This window comes from Trichechus manatus, unplaced genomic scaffold (assembly GCF_000243295.1).
Source record: "Trichechus manatus latirostris isolate Lorelei unplaced genomic scaffold, TriManLat1.0 scaffold00084, whole genome shotgun sequence".
Classification (NCBI taxonomy): Eukaryota; Metazoa; Chordata; class Mammalia; order Sirenia; family Trichechidae; genus Trichechus; species Trichechus manatus.
This window is the reverse complement of record NW_004444020.1, coordinates 1,033,655-1,054,965: the sequence shown is the minus strand read 5'-3', so window position 1 is coordinate 1,054,965 and position 21,311 is coordinate 1,033,655. Positions and strand designations below refer to the sequence as shown.

Here is a 21,311-nt window from a genome sequence, read left to right as displayed (position 1 = left end):
CCATCACACGAATAGATATACGCACACCTATGTTCACTGCAGCACTGTCCACAATAGCAAAAAGATGGAAACAACCTAGGTGCCCATCAACGGATGAATGGATAAACAAATTATGGTATATTCACACAATGGAATACTATGCAATGGTAAAGAACAATGATGAATCAGCAAAACATAACATGGATGAATCTGGAAGGCATTATGCTGAGTGAAATTAGTCACAAAAGGACAAACATTGTATAAGACCACTATTTTAAGAACTCACGAAAAGGTTTAAACACAGAATAAAACATTCTTTGATGGTTATGAGGGTAGGAAGGGAGGGAGGGAGAGGGGTAATTCACTAACTAGATAGTAGATAAGAATTATCTTAGGTGAAGGGAAGGTCAACATACACTACAGGGGAAGTCAGCAGAACTGGACTAAACCAAAAGCTAACAGGCTTCCTGATATAACCAAACACTTTGAGGAAAAGAGTAGCAGGTGTGGGGTTCTGGGGACCATGGTTTCAGGAGACATCTAGGTCAAGTGGCATAACAAAGTTTGTTAAGAAAATGTTCTGCATCCCATTTTGGTGAGCGGTGTCTGGGGTCTTGAAAGCTAGCAAGTGGCTATCTAAGATACATCAATTGGTCCCAACCTACCTGGAGTAAAGGAGAATGAAAAACAGCAAAGACACAAGGAAAATATTAGCCCAAGAGACAGAAAGGGCCACATAAACCAGAGACTCCATCAGCCTGAGACCAGAAGAACTAGATGGTACCTAGCTACCACCAATGACCACCCTGACAGGCAATACAACTGAGAGTCCCTGATGGAGCAGGAGAAAAGTGGTGTGCAGACCTCAAATTCTAGTGAGAAGACCAGAATTAATGGTGTGACTGAGACTGGAGGGACCCCAGAAGATCTGGCCCCCGGACTCTCTGTTAGCCCAGAACTAAAACCATTCCTGAAGCCAACTGTTCAGAAATAGATTAGATTGGACTATGGGACATAAAATGATACTCATAAAGAGAGTGCATCTTAACTCAAGTAGATACATGAGACTAAATGGGCAGCTTCTGTCCAGAGGTGACATGAGAAGGCAAAAAGGGGCAGGAGCTGGTTGAATGGACATGGAAAATCCAGGGTGGAAAGGAGGAGTGTGCGGTCACATTATAGGGAGAGCAGCTATGTCACATAAAAATATGTGTATAAATTTGTGTATGAGAAACTGACTTGACCTGTAAACTTTCACTTAAAGTACAATTAAAAAAAAAAAAAAAAAGAAGAAGGGACTCTGAAAGTTGCTCTTGAACATAGAGAAGCTAAAGGGAAAGGAAGAAATGATGAAGTAAAAGAGCTGAACAAAAGATTTCAAAGGGTGGCTTGAGAAGACAAAGTACAGTATTATAATAAAATGTGCAAAGATCTGGAAATAGCAAACCAAAAGGGAAGAATACACTCAGCATTTCTCAAGCTGGAAGATCTGAAGAAAAAATTCAAGCCTCGAGTTGCAATATTGAAGGATTCTACGGGGAAAATATTAAACAACATAGGAAGCATCAAAAGAAGATGGAAGCAATACACAGTTACTGTACCAAAAAGAATTGGAGATTGCATATGATTAAGAACCAATGGTACTGAAGGAAGAGGTCCAAGCTTCACTGAAGGCATTGGTGAGAAACAAGGCTCCAGGAATTGGCAGAATACCAACTGAGACATTTTAACAAATCGATGCAGCACTGGAAGCACTCATTCGTCTATGCTAAAAAATTTGGAAGACAGCTACCTGGTCCATCAACTGGAAGAGGTCCATACCTATACCCATTCCAAAGAAAAGTGATCCAACAGAATGTGGAAATTATCTAACAATATTATTAATATCACACACAAGTAAAATTTTGCTGAAGATTATTCAAAAGTGGTTGCAGCAGTACATCGGCAGGGAACTGCCAGAAATTCAAACCAGATTCAGAAGAGGACTTGGAACCAGGGATATCATTGTTGATGTCGGATGGATCCTGGGTGAAAGCAGAGAATACCAGAAAGATGTTTACCTGTGTTTTATTGACTATGCAGAGCCATTTGAATGTGTGGATCATAACAAATTACGGATAACAATGCGAAGAATGGAAATGCCAGAACATTCAGTTGTGCTCATGAGGAACCTGTACTTAGACCAGGAGGCAGTTGTTCGAACAGAACAAGACGATACTGCATGGCTTAAAGTCAAGAAAGGTGTGTGTCAGGGTTGTATTATTTATTTATTATTATACTTATTCAATCTGTATGCTGAGCAAATGGTTCAAGAAGCTGGACTATACGAACAGGGTATCAATATTGGAGAAAGACTCATTAACAACCTGTGTTATCCAGAAGGCACAACCTTCCTTGCTGAAAGTGAAGAGGACTTGAAGCACTTACTGATGAACATCAAAGACTACAGCCTTCAGTATGGATTACACCTCAACATAAAGAAAACGAAAAATCCTCACAACTACCAATAAGCAACCCTATGATAAATGGAGAAAAGACTGAGGTTGTCAAAGATTTCATTTTGCTTGGATCCACAATCAATACCCATGGAAGCAACAGTCAAGAAATCAAATGACACATTGCATTGGGCAAATCTGCTGCAAAAGACCTGTTTAAAATGTTAAAAAGCAAAGACGTCACTTTAAGGACTAAGGTGTGCCTGACCCAAGCCATGGTGTTTTCAATTGCCTTGTATGCAGATGAAAGCTGGACAGTGAATAAGGAAGATCGAAGAACTGATGCCTTTCAATTGTGGTGTTGGCAAGGAATACTGAATAGACCATGGACTTACAGAAGAATGAACAAATCTGTCTTGGAAGTACAGTCAGAATGCTCATTAGAAGCAAGGGGCGAGGCTTCATCTCACATACTTTGGACATCTTATCAGCAGGGATCAGTCCCTGGAGAAGGACATCGTGCTTGGTAAAGTAGAGGGTCAGCAAAAAAAGAAGGGAAGACCCTCATCGAGATGGATTGCCACGGTGGCTACAACAATGGGCTCAAGCATAACAACAATTGCAAAGATGGCACAGGACTGGGCAATGTTTCGTTCTGTTGTACATAGGATCGCTATGAGTCAGAACTGACTCGAAGGTACCTAACACACACACACACACACACACACACACACACACACACACACACACACACAATCAGTTCCATAATAGGCATAATAACTATTAATGCCTGCCTAGCAGGCACAGAAAAAGCTATGATATCTGGAGCAGCCTCCCTTTTTAAATGATTGTATAAAGATATTTTAAATAATATTTTCTCTTATAATACACATTTTTTAACCTTGGAAAAGATACAAAACTATTGAAAAGAAAATAAATACCACCAAAAATCATATCACTATTAACACACATACATACAGTCTTTTCTACATACATCTATCCTTTAGGTATTTGAGATTACACTACATATGTATAATGTATGTGTGTATACATACTGTGTGTGTGTGTGTGTGTGTGTGTGTGTATGTATATGCAGGGGGCGTGGTGGTTCAGTGGTAGAATTCTTGCCTTCCATGTGGGATACCTGGGTTTGACTGTGCAGCTATTAACATTATGTTTCTGAAGAATTTTTAATAACATGGGATAAAAGCCCAATATACCTCATATGCAGCCACCACCTGTCAATAAAGGCTTATGTGTTGGTATGATGCTGAACAGGTTTCATCAGAGCTTCCAGACTAAGAAGAAAGGCCTGGCGATCTACTTCAAAAAATCGGTCAATGAAAACCCTATGGATCGCAACAGTCTGATCCTAGTGTGCATGGGATTTCCATGAGTCAGGGGCCAACCTGTCAGCAGCTAACAACATACATGTACACACACATACATGGAGTCCCTGGGTGGTGCAAATGGTTAACACACTCAGCTGCTAACTGAAAGTTTGGAGGTTTGTGTCCATCCAGAGGTGCCTTGGAAGAAAGGCCTGGAAATCTACTTCAGAAAAATCAGTCACTGCAAACCCTATGGAGCACTGTTCTACTCTAACAAACATGCAGTCACCATAAGTCGAAACTGACTCAATAGTAACCGGTTTATAAACATATATACATACACGTGCGTGTACACACACATACACACTTTTGTTTGGGCTTTTATTTCATACCATTAAAAATTCTTCAGAGACAATGTTAACAGCTGTACAATATTGCACTGTACAGCCATATTGTATTCATATACACTCCATCATTGCACATCTAGGTTGCCTCCATTTTACTTTGTTGGAAATACTGCAAAGATTATATTTGCACATAAATCGTTGTCTCTGTTTATTATTATTTCATTAGGTTAGCCATTTCGAAGTGGAATTGTTTGGCCAAAGAATGTGAGCATTTGGAAACCCTCCTCTTTCTCTGCTCTTGTCCTTTTCTCCACGCTCCTGCTCACCCAAAGCAGTACATTTTTGCCACAATGAGCTACAATGCCATCATGTTTTTATCATTCTCCCCTAAATTGAAATCTGCTTGCTCTCAGGAAAATAGATGCTAGACCCATTAAAGCCAAGATGATTGTTAAGGCTCACGTTCTCTCTCTCTTAAACATCTGTGTTTCATTAAAGGATATAACTTCATATCAGAGGAATTAATTTCTAATACTAAATGTTTAGATGGCAGCAAGTAGGAATGTCAAAGGGGGACATAGGAAGGGGTGCATCAAAAATCACACTGCATGGGTATACAAAGATGGGAGACAGATGCAGTCTTGGCCCACCAGTTTGGGAAGATAATCCATTTCTACATATGGGAGTGACAGCACATGGACAGAGGTTGGGATGGATGACAGAGTGTGTCCCTAGGGCATTCCAGCTGGCATGATTAGTGATTCACTGCTCTTTCAGCAGTAAATCTTCCCATCAATTTCCCCCACAATGCATGTTCTCAACCATGAGGTGAGAAGTAGGACTATAGAAGTGAAGTTGAGAAACCAGTACAAAAGGTCTTTTTTAAAAAAATTTAATTTTATTGTACTTTAGATGAAGATTTACAGAGCAAACCAGTTTCTCATTAAACAATTAATATACAGACTGTTTTGTGATATTGGTTGCCAAACCCACACAACATGTCAACACTTTCCCCTTCTCAACTTTGGGCTCTCCGTTACCAGCTTTCCTGTCCCCTCCTGGCTTCTCGTCCTTGCCCCTGGGCTGGTGTGCCCATTTAGTCTCATTTAATTTTATGGGACTCTCTAATCTTTGGCTGAAGGGTGAACCTCATGAGTGACTTCAGTACTGAGTTAAAAGGTTATCCAGGGGCCATACTCTTGAGGTTTCTCCAGTCTCTGTCAGACCAGTAAGTCTGGTCTTTTTTTGTGAGTTAGAATTTCATTCTACATTTTTCTCCTGCTCTGTTCTGGACCCTCAACTGTGATCCCTGTCAGAGCAGTCAGTGGTGGTAGCCAGGCACCATCTAGTTGTGCTGGACTCGGTCTCGTGGAGGCTGTGGTAGTTGTGGTCCATTAGTCCATTAGACTAATCTTTCCTTTGTGTCTTTCGTTTTCTTCATTCTCCCTTGCTCCAGATGGGGTGGGACCAATGGAGTATCTCAGATGGCTGCTCACAAGCTTTTGAGACCCCAGACGCTACTCACCAAAGTAGGATGTAGAACATTTTCTTTATAAACTATGTTATGCCAATTGAGCTGGATGTTCCTTCCCCCATACCATGGTCCCCACCACCCTCAGCCCAGTAATTTAGTCCCTCGGGGAGTTTGGATGTGTCCATGAATCTTCTATGACCTTGCCTTGGTCAAGTTGTGCTGCCTTCCCCAGTATTGTATATGGTCTTACTCTTCACCAAAGTTATCACTTACCCATTGTCTAGTTAGTCTTTTTCCCTCCCTACTCCTCCCCTCCCTAGTAACCATCAAAGATTGTTTCTTTCTGTGTCTAAAACTTTTCATGAGTTTTTACAACAGTGGTTTCATACAGTATTTGTCCTTTTGTGATTGACTTATTCAACTCAGCATAATACCCTCCAGATTCATTATTGTTCTTTATCATTGTGTTGTATTCCATTGTGTGTATGTACCATAGTTTATCTAGTCATCTGTTGATGGGCACTTAGGTTGTTTCCATCTTTTTGCTATTGTGAATAATGCTGCAATGAACATGGGTGTGCATATGTCTATTTGTATGACGGCTCTTATTTCTCTAGGATATGGTCCTAGAAGTGGGATTGCTGGATCATATGGTATTTCTATCTCTAGCTTTTTAAGGAAGCTCCATATTTATTTTCGAAAATGGTTGTACCATTTTACATTCCCAACAGCAGTGCATAAGAGTTCCAAGCTCCCCGCAGCCTCTCCAACATTTGTTATTTTCTGTTTTTTTGATTCATGCCAGTAATGTCAGGGTGAGATGGTATCTCATTGAAGTTTTGATTTGCATTTCTCTAATGTCTAATGATCACAAGCATTTCCTCATGTGCCTGTTAGCTGCCTGCGTGTCTTCTTTAGTGAAGTGTCTCTTCATATCCTTTGTCCATTTTTTAATTCAAATATTCGTCTTTTTGTTGTAGAGGTGTTGGATTTTCCTGTAGATTTTAGAGATTAGACCTTTGTCGGATTTGTCAAAGCCAAAAATTTTTCCCAGTCTGTAGGCTCTTGTTTTACTCTGTTGGTAAAATCTTTTGGTGAGCATTGTGTTTAATTTTTAGAAGATACAAGTTATCTAGCTTATCTTCTGGTGTTTGTGTATTGTTAGTTATGGTTTGTATACTATTAATGCTGTGTATTAGGGCCTCTAGCTTTGATCCTATTTGTTTTTTCTATGATCTTTACAGTTTTTGGTTTTATATTTAGGTCTCTGATCCATTTTGAATTAGTTTTTGTGTATGGTGTGAGGTATGGGGTCCTGTTTCATTTTTTTAACAGATGGACAATTTTGATAGCAGTCCATTTTTGACAGTTTTGACAGCACCATTTATTAAAAAGACTGTCTTTTCCCCCATTTAAGGGACTTTGGGCCTTTGTTGAAGATCAGGTGACCGTAGGTGGATATGGATTTACATCTGGGTTCTCTATTCTGTTCCATTGGCCAATATGTCTGTAGCTGTACCAGTACCACGTTGTTTTGACCATGATAATTGTATAGCAGGTTCTGAGGTCAGGTAGTGTGAGTCCTCCTACTTTATTCTTCTTCTTCAATAGTGCTTTATTTATCCAGAGCCTCTTTCTTTCCATATAAAGTTAATGATTAGTTTTTCCATCTCATTGAAGAATGCTGTTGGTATTTGGATTGGAATTGCATTATATTTGTAGATTGCTTTGGGTAGAATTGACATTTTCACAATGTTGAGTCTACCTATCCATGAGTATGGTGATGTTTTTCCAGCTATGTAGGTCTCCTTTGGTTTCTTGCAGTAGTGTTTTGTAGTTTTCTTTGTATAGGTCTTTTACTTCCCTGGTTAGATTTATTCCTAAGTATTTTATTTTTTTAGGGGCTATTGTAAACGGTATTGCTTTCCTGATTTCCTTTTCATAGTTCTCTTTATTGGTGTATAGGAATCCAACTGATTTTTGTATGTTTATCTTGTATCCTGCTACTCTGCTGAATCTTTCTATTAGTTCCAGTAGTTTTCTCGTGGAGTCTTTAGGGTTTTCTATGTATAGTATCATATCATCCTCAAACAGGGACAGTTTAACTTCTTCATTACTTATTTGGATGCCCTTTATTTCTTTTTCTTGCCTTATTGCTCTAGCTAGGACTTCCAACACAATGTTAAATAGCAGTGGTGATAAAGGGCATCCTTGTATTGTTCCTGTTCTCAGGGGGAATGTTTTCAGCCTCTCTCCACTGAGAATGATGTTGGCTGTTGGTTTTGTATAGATGCTCTTTATTATGTTAAGGATTTTCCCTTCTATACCTATTTTATTGAGAGTTTTTTTTTTTTTTTTTAAACCAGGAATAGGTGTTGGACTTTGTTGAACACCTTTTCTGTGTCGCCTGAGATGATCATGTTATTCTTTTGTTTTATTTATGTTCTGGATTACATTGATTGATTTTCTAATGTTGAACCATCCTTGCCTACCTGGTATGAAATCTACTTGGTCATGGTGTATTATTTTTTTGATACGATGATGAATTCTATTGGCTAGAATTTTGTTGAGAATTTTTGCATCTATATTCATGAGAGATATTGGTTTGTAATTTTTTTGTAGTGTCTTTGCCTGGTTTTGGTATCAGGGTTATGCTGGCTTCATAGAATGAATTTGGAAGTATCCCTTCCTTTTTGATGTTCTGAAATAGTTTGAGTAGTACTGGTGTAAGCTCTTCTCTGAATGTTTGGTAGTATTCTCCAGTGAAGCCATAACAGCCAGGGCTTTTTTTTAGCTGAAGTGCTATTTATTGAAAAGAGCAAAGACAGAGGACAAGCCCCCTAGGGACAAGATAGAACAAAGCAAGCAGTGTTAACTCTGCTCAGCATATTCCCTTGTTGCCCTACTTGGCCATCTTGTTGTTGATTGGCATCTTGAAGAAGCAGTCAGATTGCATGTACACAGCTATTTTCTCCAAAGTCTCAAAACGACACGTTAAAGCCTTCAGATTTGGGAACTCCTCAGGCACCTGGACTCAAACATGTGCTTCTGATCTAAGATATCATAAGTGAGAAAGTCCACAAAGCTGAGTTTCTCCCCTGCAAACCAGGAGAATTCCCCCCGGAACAAGAAGAATTGTTTCAGTTGTCCAGGTAGATGTTCTAAGTACTGAGGCTTCAACTTTTCATGGTTAGGGTTGTAGCAGATCCGTACAAGTTGCATGCGGAAATCCATTACTTGGTTCTCTATGATGTTCACTCGAATGCTTTCTTCTTCTGTCTCACTAAACATATTGTGCTTGCGAGTGATGTAGCGCAAGATGGCATTGCTCTAGGTGATCTTGTTCTTTCCATCCAGGAGGTAGGGCAGATTAGGGAAGTCTAGGTCTAGTTTGAATCTCACATCCAGCCATTGGCTTCAATCAGAGTCAGGAGCTGCCCCGCACATGTACCATTTCTCCTCATAGGATATATCCATGAACTCCAGTAGCGTGCAGATGGCGTGAGCCAGCCCACACATATCCCAGTAACCCAGGACCGTAGTCAAGTGTGACAAACAGCTCATCTTGACTCCGTGCCTTGGAGGACTCAGGGTTTTATTTTTTGGTTGGGAAGTTTATTTATTACCTTTTCGATCTCTTTCCCTGTTATGGGTCTGTTTAGATATTCGACCCCAGTTTTTGTTAGTTTAGGTAGGTAGCGTGTTTCTAGAAATTTCTCTATTTCCTCTAGGTTTTCAAATTAGTTGGAGTATAGTTTTTCATACTACTCTGTTATGATTCTTTTTATTTCAGTTGGGTCTGTTGTAATGTCCCCCATTTTGTTTCTTATTTGTGTTATTTGCATCCTCTCCTGTTTTTCTTTTGTCAATTTGGCCAGTGGTTTGTCAATTTTGTTGATCCTTTAAAAGAACCAACTTTGGTTTTGTTGATCCTTTCTATTGTTTTTCTATTCTCTATTTCTTTTATTTCTGCTCTGATCTTTTATTATTTCCTTTCTTCTGGTGGCTGCGGGCTTCTTTTGCTCTTCTCTTTCGAGGTGTATAGCTGATGTTTTGATTTTGTCCCTTTCTTCTTTTTTGATGTGTACATCTATTGCTATAAATTGAAGGTCTTTCTATTTTTTTTAATCCACCCCTTAAAAGCTATCCTAGCTAATGCCACCATCATCTCTTGCCTGGACCATCAATAGCCTCCTTACCTCTCTCTCCGCTTCCACTGTTGCCTCACTTTAATCCATTTCCCTAACAGCAACCACCCTTGCTGCTGCACAAAGAATAAAATCCAGATCCCCTCTATATATAATAACTGGCTTGCCACTCCTTGCATGGTACAGCTCCTTTCCATTCTCCTCTCACTTCACTCTTTCTCCCACTCACTATACTCCAGTCCTGTGGGTCTTTTTCAGTTCTTCAAATACACCAAGATCTTTCCTACCTTGGAACCTTCTCACTGGCTGGAATGCTCTGCCTCACATATGCATGATCTTGTCACCTTTCAGGTCTCAACATACTGTAACTTGCTCAGAAAGGCTTTTCTAAGAACCTACGTAAATTTGGTTTCCACCACCACATCTTTGGTCTTTCCTTATTACAGTGCTGTTTGTTTCTTCTGATGCACTTATAAAAGATGTAATGTTTTGTTTGTTCTTGTAAGTTCCACAAGGGCAAGGACCATGGCTGTTCGGTGATTATTAGCTCAAAACTTAGCAGAAAGGAGACAATCAATAAACCCTTTTTGAATAAGTCAGTGAAAAAAAAAAAAGCTCATATCTTCAGGGCAATAGACAGTCGTATAAGTCAAATACAACATTTCTCTCTGTTTCTACCTCACCACGCAGACTTAAACTCATAACTTCTCCACCTGTGAAACTTTCAAAACATTTTCCCACTTGAATTGTTTCAGAAGTCTTTATTTGCAAAGCTTTGTTAGAAGCCAAATGACCCCGGGTTCCACAAACAGTTTGCGCGTACCTACTAACTGAAAAGGTTGGTGGTTTGAAACCACTGATGTCACAGATGAAACACCTAGCGATCTGCTTCCATAAGATTACAGCCATTGACAACACTATGGAGTACAGTTCTACTCTGACTCACATGGGGTCACCATGACTTGGAATCAACTCAACAGCAATGGATTTGGTTTATTTCCAAGCCAGCTGCTTTTTTTCTGGTTTCCTTTGCCCTTTTGGTTCACAAATGTCCTTCCATAAGGCTATTTTCTGACTGCTTCTGAGGTGATCCCCAAAACAGGTGTGACCTAACATTCCACCCCCCAAACTGAAGCTTCCTTTGGTGGGATCTCTATCAGGAGCTTCCTGGGCAACTTTCTGTAGCTACTTCCCAAATCTCTAGCATCTTCTCCTTTTAAAAGACAGCCCCACTGTGGATAGAAGCCTTTGCCACAGCTCTCCTCCCCTGTGGCTACCACAAGAGTCTATACCATCAGGCTCTGTGGGCTGTACAACTGTTGGGGGTAAGTCAGTGACAGGCTTAAAGTTTCTGTCCTAAATTTAGCTTTGAGGTCATTAGCATCTCTTAGGATTTCTTTGACTCATGGTTGGTTCTTCCTGGGGACAGTTCACTGTTCTTCCCAATTCCACATTCTAGCAGCCCCATAAGTTATTTCTCTTACAGATTCCACAGCCCATGAGGAACTAGACCCTTTACTACCTGAGTCACAAGTTTATCCCCTTGACCTCAGATCAGAGTTAATCTTCTCACTCTACAATATGTATCCACTACTTATTACTCAGCAACATAGACTGGATTTACCAAAGTATGTGCCAAAGAAATATGTCCAAAAGGACTTTAAAAAGGATCTATGAAAATGTGTTTTGGAAATGCTACATGTTGTATCTTAGAGACTCATAATTCTCATGAACACATTGAAAGCTCTGCGAAACCCTGTAGTAGAGAAAAATCTACAACTTTGTTTAACTGAATTTTTCCCAAAGCTAACTGACCGTGGAACCCAGTCTACTCTGTGGAAGTCCCAGGAACATTCTTTGGGAAACGCTATCAAGGACAAACCCATTGCATAGAGTTTCCTGTTTCAATTCTTTCATCTGGGACCCCCAGTTGATGGTCTCTATAGACTTCAGTCCTGGGACGTTACAAGCTCCTGGTCCTTGTCTTATTTATTTTTTTTAAGTAAAAGTTTTCTACCCCAAGAGTACCTATTCTATTACATTTAAATCCTCTGCTTGAAGGAAAGGCTGCTTTAGCATCCCTAAACCTAAAATGCCTTTTTCAATTTACAACTCAGACCTTTTTTCCCCTCAAGTTCTTTCTTTGAGGTTAAAAAAGAAAAACAAACAAACTACTTTTCCCACCACCACTTTCAAATCACTTCGTGCAAAAATTAAAAAAAAAAAAAAAATCCAGCACTGGCATTTCAGTTATATATCTTCAACTTGTTGTTTTACGTTAGAACCACTAAACTGATTGAAGACTGTGAAGCAACCTCTAAAAAGAAAGATAGACCATGGCTTTGCTTTGTTTCTTTGCAGAGGTAAATTGAGAGAATTTTTGTATTTTAACCTTGTTAAACATAGGTCATGGTTTACCCAAAGAGATTTTAGGGTAAAACTGGGACAGTATTTTTGGAATCAATAACTCTCACATTTAGTGGTGGCAGACCTGTGTCAAATCCTGTGTTAGTCTGAATACTAAAATTCAGTGTGTTTTGATGAATTTCTCACTTTCCTTTTAATTGCTGAGGAGCTCTGGTAGTGCAGTGGTTAAGAGCTATGGTTGCTAACCAAAAGGTCGGTAGTTCAAATCCACCAGCTGCTCCTTGGAAACCCTACAGGGCAGCTCTACTCTGTCCCATAGGGTTGGTATGAGTTGGAACCGACTCGATGGAAATGGGTTTGGTTTTTGGTTTTTAACTGCTGGCCCATGGACAAAGGTGTAAAGGGGGCAATGGAAGTAGTTAACATCTTTCACAGGGAAACTTCTACCTGAAGCGTGTGGTATGCAAGGTTTGCAGTCTTGCTTCATGTTTCTGGGAAGTGGACCTCTGGGCATGGAAGTTTCTAGTCACCTCTTTGGAGGTGAGGTGCTAGCCTAAGAGAGAAGTCTATAGATATTTTGTGGCTGATTATTCTCAATTAAATATTAAAGCAGCCCATGATTGTCTGGAATCCCCTTTCATTTAGTAGGTATATAGTTCTCTTACATGGTGGTTCTCAAATTTCCCTGTGCATAGGGATCACCTGGGCATCTGGTTGAAAGGCAGATTCTGATTCAGTAGGTCTGGGGTAGTGCTGAGATTCTGCATATCTAATAAGTTGCCAAGAGGTGCTGATGTGGTCTATGTGGTCCGTGGACTACAATTTGAAGAGCAAACTCTAGCCAACATGAATTATATGAGCAATGCATTCAATGCTACACTGCCTTAATGACCCTGCCATGAGGATTATACTAGAAAATACAGGTTGCTTTAGATAATTGTTATTTATTCAGTTAGTGTGAATGGTACTTTAATCTGGGAAGAACTGTCATATGTACTATTGCTAACTCAGGATTTCTCAACCTCAACACTCCTAGTATTTGGGGCTGGATAATTATTTTTGTGGGGGCTGCCCTGTGCATTCTTGGATGTTTAGCAGCATCCCTGGACTCTACCCACTGCTAGCAAGCCCTCTCTAGTTGTGACAACTAAACATGTCTCTAAACCAACCAAACAAAACCCACTGCCGACGTCGATTCTGACTCGTAGCGACCCTACAGGACAGAGTAGAACTGCCCCATAGGGTTTCCAAGGCTGTAAGTCTTTATGGAAGCAAACTGCCACACCTTTCTCCCACAGAACATGTCTCTAGACATTGCCAAATATCCCAAGGGGACAAAATACCCATTCAGTGTCATCTGTCATCATGATATATGCTGTATTCTGTTACAGAGTATCTGAGTTCATAGATGTCATTGACTACTATGTAAATGTATTTCACAACTCTAAGTTATACCTATGAGAAAATAAAGCTGATTTCTAAGAAAGGCTGTTTAAGACTCAGGTGTTTGGACTTCCCTACATGGCTGCAAGAATGTGATATCTTTTATTTTCTGAGCTTTACATTTAACATTAGTGGGATGCATATGTGTGCATATATGTATATGTGTGCATGCACGTGTATGTGTACAGGTGTGTATGCTCATGCATGTATGTGGGAGTATAACTATATAACTTAAACTGTAACCAAAGATATTAATTTAACATGTGCATTATATATATTTAAAACAATAGCAAAATCTTTACTCCTGTTTTTATTCAAGAAATATTTATTGAGGGACTTTGGTATATAAGTATGGTGCTAGATATGTTAGTGATGAATTAGAAGGTGACAAAACTCAATCAAAAGAATCACATTTATCATGGAACTCTTCTGGGCCAGCCACTTTAATGCTGTAAATCCTGCATACACTAGAAATCAAAAGTTCTGAAAACCTTTGTTTTGGACATTAAAAAAACAAAAAGCCTGTGATTGCCAGAAACAACGACTTTTGCTGTTTTCCTAGTCAATTTACTACTGATAAAATTAGAGAATCATGACTCCTGGGAAACAAAAATCTCCCAACCATAAAGAATTCAGGGGCATAAAAAAGCAGTTCTCCAATCCAGGAAGAAGATTTTCTATGAGCGTTATTTATTTAGTTGGAATCTAATATTCCGAGAGACACAATAGACCAAATTCTCAAAACACTCTCATATGTATGCTTGATAACAGAACATGGGAGTAAGAATGTAATTACAAATTACAGACCCACAAAGCTTGTATTAAACCAGAGCTACGCAGCTTCTTACTTGTTTCATCTTTAGTTTCTTAGAGGCAAGTCCAAAATGTCATCATTTTTGTATATTCCAAACATCATTGTGTTCCTTGAAAATTCAAACTTTTATTTGAAAGTTGACAATGTGCTGTTTTAAAAATATAATCCAAAAATTATGCCATCATATTTCCACATTGCTATTTCTGCTTTTAAAAAAAAATTAGCATCTATGTCATCTAGGACAACTTCAACTGTTTCCTGTTGCCGTTGAGTCCATTCCGACTCATAGTGACCATGCAGGACAGAGTAGAACTGCCCCAGAGGGTTTCCAAGGAGTGGGTGGTGGATTTGAACTGCTGACCTTTTGGTTAGCAGCTGAGCTCTTAACCACTGTGCCACCAGGGCTACAAAATTTCAACTGTAAGTAACCAAATACTCACATAAAATGACTTAAACAAAGAGATTTATTGTTATCATTCAAGCATTCTCAAAGATCCCTCTTTCTCAAGAAAATATATGCTCTCACAGCTTTTGGCCAGAATTGATTGCATGTTCATCTCAAACTAATCCCTGGGCAAGTGGAATACAACGCCACACTGGCTTGAATGAATCAGGACTTATCCAAATCACGGGGAAAGGGTGGTCACTGGACAAAACTGAGGTTCTGACAGAATGGGCCAAGGAAGAGGGGCGCATCCTAGTGGTTAAGAGCATGGACTTTGGCGTAAATCTGCCTGAGTTTAAGTCCAGTCCTGTCATTTGCCAGTCATGAGTCTCCAGCAAATTATTAACCTATTTGTACCTGTTCCCTCATCTATAAAATGGGTTGTTGGGAGGATTAAATAAGTTAGCATCTGTAAAGCACATGGATCTACACCTAGTATGTGCTAAGTGCAATATAAATGTTTATTTTTAAAAAATATTCAGAAATGCCTGTTGAGTAGACACCCAACACGCACAGTATCCTGGAGTGAACCCAGCTTGGCTTTCTATCCAAATTGTTGGAATGGATAATCGATAATGGCTAAAACCGTTAGAATGGATAAAGTTGAAGAAATCTCTTTGAGGCAGTTTGTTTCTCAAGCTATTGCTGACAGTCACTTATCCAAGAGATGCCATCATGATGTGCAAGTTCAAGCTGCAACTGAGCTCCAATTAAAAACGGTGAAATGGAAGGAAAAGAGGTTCTGCCACTGCTTTGGGAACAAAACAATGAAAACTCACTCCCAGGAGAAGCCTAGTCTTACAAGCTTTGTTTGTCCCAAGTCCAAGGACATTTGGTCTTTATGTGGATGAAAACAAGATCACAGAGGGAGGAGCCAAAGAGAGGCAAGGAACAGAAACATAAAGATGCTGCATCCCTCCCTCTTCCATTTTCTCCAGGGAATTTCTTCTTGCTAAGTGAGAAAAGGAGAAAAATAATTGTAAGTTGGCTAAAATTTTTAAAAGTTGGTTAAAAGAAGTGTTGTGCCAAGTTTGTAACTTGAAGAGTTGGAGATAAACCAATGGGAGAGGATTTAGTTACAAACTCAGCTAAATGAAAACAATTATACAGCTCTCTTTGAAGCTGAATATAGTATAAATAAGAGAAAGATCTAGCAATGATATAAGTAAAATGGTAACTATATACTATATTGCATCCCTTGACAAATGAATTGTGAATGTATGAATGAATTAGTGAAAGAGTGAAAGAAAGGTAACTAGCTGTCATAAGGCCTTAGTTTGGGATGAAGTCTCAGTTTTGTCACCAATAGCCCCTTAGAGATTGTGTATCTATCTTTAGAGAGTGTTAAGAGATTCCCAAATGGTTCTTCTGCTCACCACTCCTCCGTGCTGAGGCAGTGAAAACACAACCATCTGTCTATATCTTGCACCCTCAGCACTCTCCTGGAAGGTAGGTTATGCTATTCCCAAAGGCACATCCACAGGAGGCTTGGTAGATATCACCACAAACATAGACAGTTTTACAGCTACAGAAGTGTCTCATGCTTCCGGTGGTGGAAAGCTGCTCAAAGTGGGAATGGATGCCTGCAGGGTGTGCTGCTAGGCCTGACACTGTGGTCTTCGTCTGCTGAACAATCCCAGCAGGTGCAGATCTGTAAGTGTACAGACAAAGCGGACCTGACCTTCCATTATGGCTCCAGCCAGAGAAAAGAGCCCAGCTGAGCTTCATCTTACTCAGGCACTCCCCTGTCCTCCAGGGTCGTCCTCACACTCAAGGGCCCCTTATTTCAGTGGATGTGAGGAAAGGAAGGGACTTATTTCTTTCACCTCTTGACTGATTCTCCTTTCAGAGTCATCCCATGTGCTAAGACCAAACCACGCAGGACCCTCTTCCCTACTGGCCCACAGTCATTCTGGACCTACCTTTTTTTTTTCTGAGAGAGACCTCATTTGAGCACAGCTCCTTGAAGCTGAAGTCATGCACAGGCCACCAGCAGTCAGAGAAGAGGCCTGGATGCAGGCTGAGGACATGCATGCCTCATTATGTATATATATGAATATCATGACTCTGTAGGAGTTCTTGGTAGTTTTTCTTTCCTTATTGATGACAATGTTGATGATGTATTACTTTTACTAAAGTAAAATTTGCATACAGTAAAATGCACAGATCTTAAGTGTACAATTCAATGAGTTTTAAAGAATGTATACACCTGTGTAGCCACCACCCAATATAAGATAAAGAACATCTCTATCATCCCAGAGAGTTCTTTCAGGCCCTCACCTCCCTCAGGTACCACTGTTCTGATTTCTATCGTCATAGATTCATTTTAAGACTTTGTTTCAATTACCCTTCACTACATTGCCCTTTCACTTATAACAGAATCCACACTCCTTATAAGGCCTTCACTATATAGCTACAGCTGACCTGACCTTTCCAACCTCATCTCATACCATCTTCTTGCTCACTATACAGTTTCTCGAACTTGCCAAGCCCTTCCATGACCCAGGGCCACCCCACATACTGTTCTCTCCTGCTGAAGCACTTCTCCTCCAACTCCCTTTCCTTATATGCAGGGGTTGCTTCTTTCTATCCTTCGGGTCACAGCTGAAAATCATCCCCTAGGAACTCCCCCTAACTTCCCTTCTCAGTACATCTCCCCACATCTCCCATTTGCTCTGTCACTTCAACTTCTTTTCCTATTTGCTTGTATGTGTTTGTTTGTGTACTGTTTTACTGGCTACCTGTACCATTAGACTGTATACTCTAGGCATTCATTCATTCATACATTCATTCATTCATTCCACGAGATCTACTGATTCTTTGCTCTGTACTAAACACTGTTCTAGGCACTGGGAATACAGCAGTGAATAAAACAGACAACATCTCTGCCCTATTAGTTTGTCCTCTAATAGGCGGAGACAGACCATAAATGAATCAGCAAGTAAAGACTGGGTAAATCCAATGATGATAGGATTATACAGAAAAATAAAACAGGGAAGAGGAGGAGAGAATTCTCAAGCCAGCAAGTGTTATTTTATATAAGGTGGTCAGGGTTCTCTCCAGTAAGGTGACACTTCAGTAGAGACTGGAAGGCAGCAAGGGAGAAACAACTTGCAAGTCTGGTGGGAGGGCACTGCAGGCTTCTCAAGGCAGGAACATGCCTTGTGTGTTCCAGTAACAGTAAGGAGGTCAGCGTAACTGGAGTGGAGTGAGCGAGAGTGATTCTCATGGTGATAGAGAAGGCCTCAGTGAGCTAGTGGGGATGATGGGATGCTAGAGGCCATTGAGAAGACTTTTCCTTCTATTTTGAGTGAGATAGGTGGGAAGTCATGGGGAGACCAGTTAAAGCTATTGCAAGAATCCTCTGGGAAGGTGATAGTGGCTTTGGCAATAGCAGTGAAGGTACTGAATAATGGTCATATTCTAAATATATTTTGAAGATCAAGCCAACAGATTTTGCTTATAGATTGTCTGTGGAACATGAGTAAAAGGATGTCAGTCAAGGTTGATGCAGAAGGAGTGGATTTGAGCTCCCCATTGCCATCAAGTTGATTCCAACTCATAGCAACCCTATAGGACAGAGTACAACTTCCCCATAGGGTTTCCAAGGAGCACCTGGTGGATTCGAACTGCCAAACTTTTGGTTAGCAGCCAAGCTCTTAACCACTATACCACCAGGGCTCCTGATTTGAGCTGCAGCTGGAGTATGTGAGGAGCTCATTTTGGACATGTTTTGCTCAGGGTGTCAATTAGAAAGAAGACCACTTGTCTTCTAACCCCAATCCCACACCTGGGCAGACTGGATATGTGAGTCTAGAGTTCTGGGGAGACACCAGGTTGGAAGACACACATTTGGGAGTTGCCTGTCTATAAATACCATTACATATATAAGACAGCATGAGATTCCACAAAGGTAGGACTGTGTCTGTTTGGTCACTATAGTATACCTAGTGCCTAGAACACTCAAATATTTCATGTGTAAATAAATGATTCAAGGAACAACCCACTCACTTTCTTTTCTGCAAGTTGCTATACTAAGTTCTTATCCACTCTCCTTCATACCATATCCACAAGAGCCCTGAAAAAAGTCACTAAATTACAGAGACCAAAACGCCAAGGTGACCTTATTCATTTTCTGCACACTCAGATGCACCTTTCACATCTCAGTTTGATCTCATTAGAATCCAAGCCCTCGTGTATCTGCATTCATAATTCATGGGAAGAGAGAGTGCTGTTGAGCACAAAGCCATGAGACAGAGCTGATGGCACCTTCGTGGGGGTTGCCCTGAAACCAGGAAGCTAAGCTCTTTCCTCCTATCTCACTGCTGGTGGTCACCTTCTGCCAAGGAGAAGAGGCCTTCAAGTGTGTGCAGGGATAGGAACACAGAGTGACATCTGCAAAACTCAAGCTGCAAACAAGCCCCCGGCTCCCATAACACTAAACGCCCCTGTCACTGAATTCAGAATCACTGAAACGTGACTGCCAACGTGTCCACATTTCACTGCTAATGCCTTGTTTACTCTGCATTAGTAAAGCCTTCTAACTGCAGCTGTCTCTTATTAAGGCTTCAGTTCACAGTGAGTTGGTGTCTGCAGGGTTGTTATAGGGTTTCAAAGACATTTATAGATAGATATCCAATCACAGAACTCTTAAGGCATTTCGGATTATGGTTTGGAAATGTAAAGGATCAAGAGAAGGAAAAAGAATGCAGGGCTGATGGAGCGACACCAGGACACCAGCCCACGAACACAGGCAATAGATTTTTCAGGAGCTGGGGTGGCCCTTGCTCCCTTCGGGAAATCCACTTATAGAGTTCCAGCGGGTGGTGGTAAGGTGGCCTCCAATCAATCTCCTCCCTCCCAATATTGCCTTTACTCTTTTTTGTTGCTGTTGTTGTTTTAACTTTATTGTGTTTCAGGTGAAAGCTTACAGTGCAAATTAGCTTCTCATTCAAAATTTTATGCCCAAATTTTGTGACACTGGTTGCAATTCCCACAATGTGTCAGTGCTCTGCCCCTTTCCCTTTACACTCCGGGTTCCCCGTGTCCATTCGTCCAGTTTTCCTGTCCCTTCCTGCCTTCTACTCTTTGCTTTTGGGAAGGTGTTGCCCATTTGGTCTCGTATACTTGATTGAACTAAGAAGTACGTTCCTCTTGTGTGTTTGTTTTATGGGCCTGCACCCTTACTCTTGATTAATTACTTATCTCTTTACATGTTCTCAGTCCAATAGGCTAGGAAAGAAAGGCCTGCAATTTGAGAGAGATTTATTGGAACAAAAAGAGAAAGCATTTTCACATTCCAAAAGGTAGCCCTCATGAGAGGCACTTCTTTATAGTAGATTACTATTTTCAACGCCGACTCAAGTTTTATTTCTATTGACATCCTAGCAAGTAAGTGAAAAGCTTGGTCCTGTGTTTCACGCATTGATTTTCGATCATCAGATCAGACTCCATTTTCCCACATTTTGGAGCTGTGCATCAGGTCCCAAGCATCTCCTTTTTAAAGACTCCTTTACTGACTTCTACATTAAGTTCTAGGCTTATCCAAAATGTCTAAGAGTTGACACAATGAGAATTCAGTGGCTTGAATCCCAGCTTTGTCACTGGACTGGGTGACCGAGGTCAAGTCAGTTAACCTCTCTGCTTCACAGGGCCCTCCAGTGTAAAACGGAACGGAATATATTAACCTCATAAAGTTCCTGTGTGTATAAAACAGGATGGTGCATGCAAAGGACTTAGCACAGCATCTGGCACGCTGTAAGGTAGCTGTATTTTTATTAGCCTGGACTATTGTTATCTCAGGTATAACACAGACCCATGTACTTCCAGACTAGCAGGTCATGTCAGAAGGGCAGCTCCTCCAACAATGTCCCAGCTGTGTCACACCATTTTCTTCCCAGGCTGGACACCATGAAATGGTACTCTCTCCCTTTTCCAGCTTGAATAAAATACTCAGGAAATAAAATCCGATTTCTCTGTGTAACTGAATCACAAAGCACTGGGATGAGTCTTTAGTTTTTCTGCTTACAAGGGCAGTTTAGGAAGACTTTCGTATTTTTTGCTACTTTTTTGTGCCCTGTATAGTCAAAGCACCTGAGCTCTGATGACAGCCAGGAAGACAGGAATTAGTGGTGGTACCAAAGGTACCATTCCAACTAGTCTTATCAGTTCTATAAAAATCAGCATAAACCATTCAGCCACCATCACCTCTAATGCTGCAGGACCCCACAGCAGAGCACAGAGACACCTCACAGGACAGGATCTTGTTCCCTTGCTCATCCACCAATAGGGTGGTCATGAAAGCTGGTGAGCTTACCATGCTCCACACTGAAAGGAACTCTCCTGGTCACTTGTGCTTTGTCTCTGTCTTTATCCACCCTGTCTTCTTCCTGCTGCTTCTTTTTTTTTAATAGAGTAGTTTTAGGTTTCTAGAAAACTTGTGGAGAAAATACAGATTTCCCACATACTCCCTGTTCCCACTGTACACTGTTTCTCCTATTATTAACATTTTACATTCATGTGGTACAT

The 21,311-nt window shown here is 40.5% G+C and overlaps 1 protein-coding gene and 1 pseudogene across 1 annotated transcript in view; both read right to left on the bottom strand.

Annotated features, from left to right (window-relative positions):
- Window positions 1-21,311, bottom strand: part of NEK11 (NIMA related kinase 11) — a 423,428-nt gene that overhangs the window by 165,564 nt on the left and 236,553 nt on the right. The window lies entirely within an intron of this gene.
- Window positions 8,448-9,130, bottom strand: LOC101347183 (glutathione S-transferase Mu 3-like; annotated as a pseudogene).